The sequence below is a fragment of the Pinus tabuliformis genome, chromosome 2_1 (assembly GCF_031772625.1).
Source record: "Pinus tabuliformis cultivar Carrire ecotype Pingquan chromosome 2_1, CPIR1, whole genome shotgun sequence".
Taxonomy (NCBI): Eukaryota; Viridiplantae; Streptophyta; class Pinopsida; order Pinales; family Pinaceae; genus Pinus; species Pinus tabuliformis.
Window position 1 is genome coordinate 651,827,793 of NC_142299.1, and position 8,400 is coordinate 651,836,192.

Here is an 8,400-nt window from a genome sequence, read left to right on the forward strand (position 1 = left end):
TCTGTCTCCCAACATTCTCCGAAAATGTAGCAGCATGTTCCCAAATCTTTAATAACTTAAAGTATTGAACGCTGCTACCAAATACCATGTCTCCAGATGAGCTGTAGGTTGTATTGATGTACAGGTGTCTCTCTTCTAACATTCCCGGTCAAACTGTTTATTCTGCATTGAAAACATCACCTACAGCAGTTTTGTAGCGCGCTACGAAACTGCTGTGTGACTTAAAAAACATAACTTCAACCCAAAATCCTTATCAACTAAATGAGTTTCCCTGAATAGCAGCTTTGGCTGAATCCCATGCAAAAAACTTTGTAAAGAAAGAAGGCTCATTCCCCTCTGTAACTTTGTAAAGCGGTATATCTGACAATAAACCTTCTAACAGTGCTGCCTGTTCCATGTACTTCTGGTCAATCTCAAAAGCTTGCTACTTTTGTTTGATATCTACATGTTGGCCAACCCAAACAAAGACCTCAGAGTGTGTATCAAGTATCATGATATCCTCTGTTAACAAGTCATCTTGACTGAAATTGAAGACTTCAATGACCTCCAATGTTCCTTTTTCATAAGTACAAGCATATAGATGAGGATCCCTGCTGGTTTCCTGGGCTTCTCTTTTGCTTGCTTTAAATTAACGCCAAGTCTCAGAAAGTCTGCATATCTGGTTGCTAGTTGTTGTTGCTCCAATGAACTGGAGTTCCCGTGCCCGATGAAAAATAATGACCCAGATTGCAACAAGAAGCAATCAGCAGAATTTAGAGATGCTGGCACCGGGTCAACTTGTACTGCTTTACTAAAATGTGGCACTGAACCAGACACTCTAATTAGTGCTAAGCAATCACTGGTATATGTATCATCATTTAAACCCTTATCAGTAACGGACTTCTTATAGCCAGTACTCAATCCACCCTTCAAAATTGTCATGTTTGGGAAGAGACCAATAAATTCAGCAGGCTCTTTTCTTTGAACAATATGACCCTGTACAGGTTTTCCTTTTAAAGAGTTTGCCATCGTGTTCACTAACCGAGCAGCAGTCATTCAGTCATCCATTATGCTCTGCTGCCCTAGCCAGAAGCAGAGATAGTAATCTTCTTTTCGGTCCCCAGAATGATAAGTATACAAAATGACATAGCAATCTCCACCATAAAACTTACCAACCTTCTTTTTTGAAATGGGAGTCTTAATGTTATTATTGACCCGCCATATCTCTAGCTTTCCATTTTCTAAAACTGTAATCAAGTGATTTGCAGTCGCATTTCTTTCAGAAGTAATAGGAGTAAAGACAGATCCCTAAGAACCGAACAAATGAACACAATTCTCCCGCACGATTTTGAAGAGGAGTGCCACTGAGAGCCCACCAGGCTCCTTCTTAACTAGATGTTTTCCTTGAGAAGATGTAGACTGCTTTGCACATATCCTTCTGCTTCGAACTCTCCTATCCTTCAAAGCGCTGTCTCGTTCAGCAAAATTTTCATCTTCCACACAAAGCAAGTCCTCTAGCTCTGCCATGGTATAACGATACAAAAGACACTGCTGATCTGGATTGCATTCACAAAGCCATTCTGCATGTTATAGACAGACAAAAGCACCTGGTCGACAGCTGCACACAACAGCAGAAAGATGTAGAAAACATCGACATATAATACATTCTGGATCCTCTTCAACTCATATACTTTCAACACTGGTATAACTCCCAAATGCGCATAACAGGTCCCAATTTACCTAGGCTCCCAAAAACAAAATGCGCTCAAGAATGACAAATGCGCAAAGAACAACAGAATACCAATGCTATTTTAATTAACCATGAGATGTGTGAGGTAGCATTTGTTCTGAGCGTGACAAATGCGCTCCCAAATGCAAAATGTAAATTGTAAGCAAGATCGCCAATCCATGACCACCTTCTTTGCGCTGTTCCTCATGGCTCGTTCAGAACCTGCAAGATCCACTAAGTGAAGCTTTGCATATAGAAAATCTTCACACCGATCTTCTGCAGTACCTGGATCACCACTTAATGCCGCATTCCATTTCCTCTTATTCACCATGTTGATTGTAAAGATAGCATGAGAACGACTGGATTGATTATTCATGTTAGTGCTTCCAGTAGCTCGACACAATGACCCTTGAGCTAAAACAGAAGCCATTTCTTCTTAAGCGGTGACATCTATCTCTGTTACACCTGTAAGATTTATTCCACCATTAGCTGTTTCCCGAATTTGTATGAGTGACTTTACATAGAGTGTTGGCTTTCCACTACCCGGACCATCCTTAGTATGTAGCTTCTTTTGGTCCAGAAAGTTTCTTGCGCACTAACCCAAAGATCATCTTCATAATGACGGCCATCCTCTAATGTTACCTTTAGATATTGCATTGGCATATCTAACTAACAGCTGTTTTTAGAAAAGCTCCCATATCTGACACGCTTCTGCATTGGTGTAACGTCAGCACCGCCCTAATGATAGAATTAAAGGTGCTATCACAGAGGTGTTTAATAGAGATGATTATGTTTCAAGTGCACAATCTTTTTATACAACTTTTCCACATATTGCATAAGTGCCTGCACTCTGTCTCTCCATTCTTTGATTGTGCATAAACCTGACAAATCTACTGCTAAAGAGGCAACGGGATATTCACCAAGTGGCTGGAAAATAGCAGCCATGTACATTCAATCGGAGCCACACATTTAGCTCTAAAACCAATCAATCACAATGAAATATTCTGTCAACCACTGCAAACTCTTTACTGCCTTATTAGACATCAACAGAATTTCTTAGGTCTTTGCACTAGCCTAAGATACAAAGCACATCAGGTTGTTTTTTGAAAAATGCTTTCACAGCCATCAGACCACCTTAAATATGTGTCATTTCCCAATTTGGTAGCGCAACTAGTGGAAGGTCAGTGTTTTCGCTACGAAATCACTAAAACAGATGGCGCTGCGAAACTGCTAACGTATTTATGCACTGCGAAAACACCCTGTCTTTAAGCTAGGCAAAAAAAAATTTTGGCAACAGACTTTTCAGTGATAACAGTGGCTCCACTTGGGATAGTGTGCCCTTGTGGTGCACTAAGAACTCGCAGGTCCAGTGTCTTATCCATTTGTGACAAACAGAAATTTGCTTGACAAGAATGACTGTAGGAGAAGGAAAGCTACTTCTACTGAAAAATGCTCAGTTGACCTTGAGCTTATTTGCATTTACCTATACCTACCTACCCTAACAATTTCAACTTCTTCAGCTCAATCAATGTGAAATTTCCAATGTAGCCAATCATTTGTCTTATCTGATATTTGATTTCTTTGACTGCATCGGAGTTCAGAGCCAATGTGATAGTGTGATGACCGCTGCCACTGAAATTGTCTCTGATCTTTGTAAGTAAACTGAAACACTGGAGAGTAAAACTCTTCCATGTAATCAGCTATAGGATCCCAGAACACATGAACAGCTTGATTCTTCTTGTAACCTTCAGGTTGTGCAAACTGATCTTCAACAACCATGTATAGCTCCTTAAACGTGAAAGAGAAAGGAAGTGGCACTCTCTCCTTGTGTTCTGTCATAGAAAGCTGCTGAAAATAATGATCATGATAACACTCTTCATTTTCAGGCCACTGATTCTCAACCACACAAGACCCCTCTGATGTGCTATCCACTTTTCTATTTGACAAGCTATCCAGCTGCTTTTCTGAATCATTCCAACAAACAATGGAATTTTCCTCACTATTATGATTATTATTTGGAGTAAGCTGCTGCAAGGAATTACAAAATTGAGCAAGCTTTTCCTCTGCCTGAGGGTCATAGAAAATTTCCTCCAATATTTCTTCTTGCTGAGTGCAATCAATTTCATCTCCATCATGATCTGAAACCTGACAAATCTGCTGCATCTCTACATCAATATCTAAGGATAAAACATGGTTTTCACAGGTAAACTCTTGCTGCTCTTCATGCTGTGCTTCATGGAATGTTATACCTTCTCCTTGGTGCTGAAAAACATTGTTATGAAGAGCCTCTAAAATTTCTTCATCTGTAAATTCATCATCACCATAACAATCCTCCAAGTACTGAATAAGATTTAAAGAATGCCTACAGCAATCTTTGAGCAGCAACAAAGAAGGATAACATTCTTTATACATTTCACAGAACACATCATGGAAATCAGCAAGAGAAGATAATGAACCATTTTCCAAACTTTTATACCAAGACCATGCTTCTCCTTCTAAAGTGGCCATAAACATCCTCATGAGACAATCTTCAGGGAAATGAACCTTAAGACTGCGTACATGCATGTGAAACCTAACCAAATGGAGAGCAGCATCATCCTTCTTTTCATCTTTGAATATTGGAAGATCATCTAACCAATCAACCTTTGGCATAGGATTTGGAAAACCAGGGATATGAGACCGATTCATAGGAGCATACCTGGCATTCATTCTTGCAGTGGAATCCATCTTGAAACTTCATCAAGCTACTGATCTTCTAGCAGTGGAGTCACCTTCTAATTTATTCTTTGATGTGTGGAGTCGCCAAGGTAGTTTTGCAGCCTCAAAATGATGCCTGAGCTCCTGCTACCTTCAGAAGTTCAGCCATTGATTTCGGGAATGAATAGACTTCAGACTCCCGGCAGACGCACCAAAATGTTATCACAAAATCAGTACTAAGGGCTGCAGCCAAGCAAGATTTCATGTAACTCTTTCAACCAGACTTTAGACCAAAGATTAGCCTCTTTGGTCAGAGAGGGCTCTCTCACAGACTTTTGATAAAAATCAATCACAACAACAGATGGCTAACTCTTCACACATTCATGAAAACAAAGCTGGTTGGACACATATCAAATTAGTCTTCATTGGGCTATGGAGTCTCACACCTTTAGTAAACAAAAGCACAGTCATTTCATGGAAGTCAAGGCTCTTTGCATTAAATGTTCAAACATACTTCACAAAAACCACAGCTTGCCAAACACACAGGAAGTCAGAGCATAAGATATGAATTCTGAGTGATTGTGCTATAACAAGGCTGTAAAAGAACATTAAGAAAATAAAACACTATCTCATTTGAACAATATAATCCATTGAGAATCTTGAGAAGAAACAACCACTGTTTTACTATTACTGTAATAAGTCTTTACATTGGCCCAAATAAACTCTGTTTTTGTATAAAATCTCCAACCCCTATTACATCCTAATTTGATCCCTTTATAGGAATACCTTCTTCCCTCTCTAGAGCGAGCTCGAAGGCCCTATTAACTACTCCTACATGCTATTTAACTAATTCATTAATTACAAAGTGCTGAACTGTAATTACACAAAATCCTAATCAAACTAAAACACTAATTCCATTCTCCTCGTATGCTTGATTCTTCTTGGATCCTTGACAGCTGTCCTCCTTCAGTTAGGTTGAAATGGCTGAGCTACAGATGCAAGGAATGCTGACTTTGGATGCTTGAAAGCGCTGATGGCTCATTAATTGACCAAAAGATGTGCTCTATTTTAACGGTCTCTGTCTCCCAACATTCTCCGAAAATGTAGCAGCATGTTCCCAAATCTTTAATAACTTAAAGTATTGAACGCTGCTACCAAATACCATGTCTCCAGATGAGCTGTAGGTTGTATTGATGTACATGTGTCTCTCTTCTAACATTCCCGGTCAAACTGTTTATTCTGCATTGAAAACATCACCTACGGCAGTTTCGTAGCGCGCTACGAAACTGCTGTGTGATTTAAAAAACATAACTTCAACCCAAAATCCTTATCAACTAAATGAGTTTCCCTGAATAGCAGCTTTGGCTGAATCCCATGCAAAAAACTTTGTAAAGAAAGAAGGCTCATTCCCCTCTGTAACTTTGTAAAGCGGTATATCTGACAATAAACCTTCTAACAGTGCTGCCTGTTCCATGTACTTCTGGTCAATCTCAAAAGCTTGCTACTTTTGTTTGATATCTACATGTTGGCCAACCCAAACAAAGACCTCAGAGTGTGTATCAAGTATCATGATATCCTCTGTTAACAAGTCATCTTGACTGAAATTGAAGACTTCAATGACCTCCAATGTTCCTTTTTCATAAGTACAAGCATATAGATGAGGATCCCTGCTGATTTCCTGGGCTTCTCTTTTGCTTGCTTTAAATTAACGCCAAGTCTCAGAAAGTCTGCATATCTGGTTGCTAGTTGTTGTTGCTCCAATGAACTGGAGTTCCCGTGCCCGATGAAAAATAATGACCCAGATTGCAACAAGAAGCAATCAGCAGAATTTAGAGATGCTGGCACCGGGTCAACTTGTACTGCTTTACTAAAATGTGGCACTGAACCAGACACTCTAATTAGTGCTAAGCAATCACTGGTATATGTATCATCATTTAAACCCTTATCAGTAACGGACTTCTTATAGCCAGTACTCAATCCACCCTTCAAAATTGTCATGTTTGGGAAGAGACCAATAAATTCAGCAGGCTCTTTTCTTTGAACAATATGACCCTATACAGGTTTTCCTTTTAAAGAGTTTGCCATCGTGTTCATTAACCGAGCAGCAGTCATTCAGTCATCCATTATGCTCTGCTGCCCTAGCCAGAAGCAGAGATAGTAATCTTCTTTTCGGTCCCCAGAATGATAAGTATACAAAATGACATAGCAATCTCCACCATAAAACTTACCAACCTTCTCTTTTGAAATGGGAGTCTTAATGTTATTATTGACTCACCATATCTCTAGCTTTCCATTTTCTAAAACTGTAATCAAGTGATTTGCAGTCGCATTTCTTTCAGAAGTAATAGGAGTAAAGACAGATCCCTAAGAACCGAACAAATGAACACAATTCTCCCGCACGATTTTGAAGAGGAGTGCCACTGAGAGCCCACCAGGCTCCTTCTTAACTAGATGTTTTCCTTGAGAAGATGTAGACTGCTTTGCAGATATCCTTCTGCTTCGAACTCTCCTATCCTTCAAAGCGCTGTCTCGTTCAGCAAAATTTTCATCTTCCACACAAAGCAAGTCCTCTAGCTCTGCCATTGTATAACGATACAGAAGACACTGCTGATATGGATTGCATTCACAAAGCCATTCTGCATGTTATAGACAGACAAAAGCACCTGGTCGACAGCTGCACACAACAGCAAAAAGATGTAGAAAACATCGACATATAATACATTATGGATCCTCTTCAACTCATATACTTTCAACACTGGTATAACTCCCAAATGCGCATAACAGGTCCCAATTTACCTAGGCTCCCAAAAACAAAATGCGCTCAAGAATGACAAATGCGCAAGGAACAACAGAATACCAATGCTATTTTAATTAACCATGAGTGTGTGAGGTAGCATTTGTTCTGAGCGTGACAAATGCGCTCCCAAATGCAAAATGTAAATTGTAAGCAAGATCGCCAATCCATGACCACCTTCTTTGCGCTGTTCCTCATGGCTCGTTCAGAACCTGCAAGATCCACTAAGTGAAGCTTTGCATATAGAAAATCTTCACACCGATCTTCTGCAGTACCTGGATCACCACTTAATGCCGCATCCCATTTCCTCTTATTCACCATGTTGATTGTAAAGATAGCATGAGAACGACTGGATTGATTATTCATGTTAGTGCTTCCAGTAGCTCGACACAACGACCCTTGAGCTAAAACAGAAGCCATTTCTTCTTAAGCGGTGACATCTATCTCTGTTACACCTGTAAGATTTATTCCACCATTAGCTGTTTCCCGAATTTGTATGGGTGACTTTACATAGAGTGTTGGCTTTCCACTACCCGGACCATCCTTAGTATGTAGCTTCTTTTGGTCCAGAAAGTTTCTTGCGCACTAACCCAAAGATCATCTTCATAATGACGGCCATCCTCTAATGTTACCTTTAGATATTGCATTGGCATATCTAACTAACAGCTGTTTTTAGAAAAGCTCCCATATCTGACACGCTTCTGCATTGGTGTAACGTCATCACCGCCCTAATGATAGAATTAAAGGTGTTATCACAGAGGTGTTTAATAGAGATGATTATGTTTCAAGTGCACAATCTTTTTATACAACTTTTCCGCATATTGCATAAGTGCCTACACTCTGTCTCTCCATTCTTTGATTGTGCATAAACCTGACAAATCTACTGCTAAAGAGGCAACGGGATATTCACCAAGTGGCTGGAAAATAGCAGCCATGTACATTCAACCGGAGCCACACATTTAGCTCTAAAACCAATCAATCACAATGAAATATTCTGTCAACCACTGCAAACTCTTTACTGCCTTATTAGACATCAACATAATTTCTTAGGTCTTTGCACTAGCCTAAGATACAAAGCACATCAGGTTGTTTTTTGAAAAATGCTTTCACAGCCATCAGACCACCTTAAATATGTGTCGTTTCCCAATTTCGTAGCGCAACTAGTGCAAGGTCAGTGTTTTCGCTACGAAATCACTAAAAC

The 8,400-nt window shown here is 39.8% G+C and overlaps 2 pseudogenes; both read right to left on the reverse strand.

The window, feature by feature from the left end:
• Window positions 1-253: 253 nt before the first annotated feature.
• Window positions 254-2,138, reverse strand: LOC149202265 (villin-2-like; annotated as a pseudogene).
• A 3,597-nt stretch (window positions 2,139-5,735) lies between these two features.
• On the reverse strand, window positions 5,736-7,619 carry LOC149202266 (villin-2-like; annotated as a pseudogene).
• Between the last annotated feature and the right edge of the window lie 781 nt (window positions 7,620-8,400).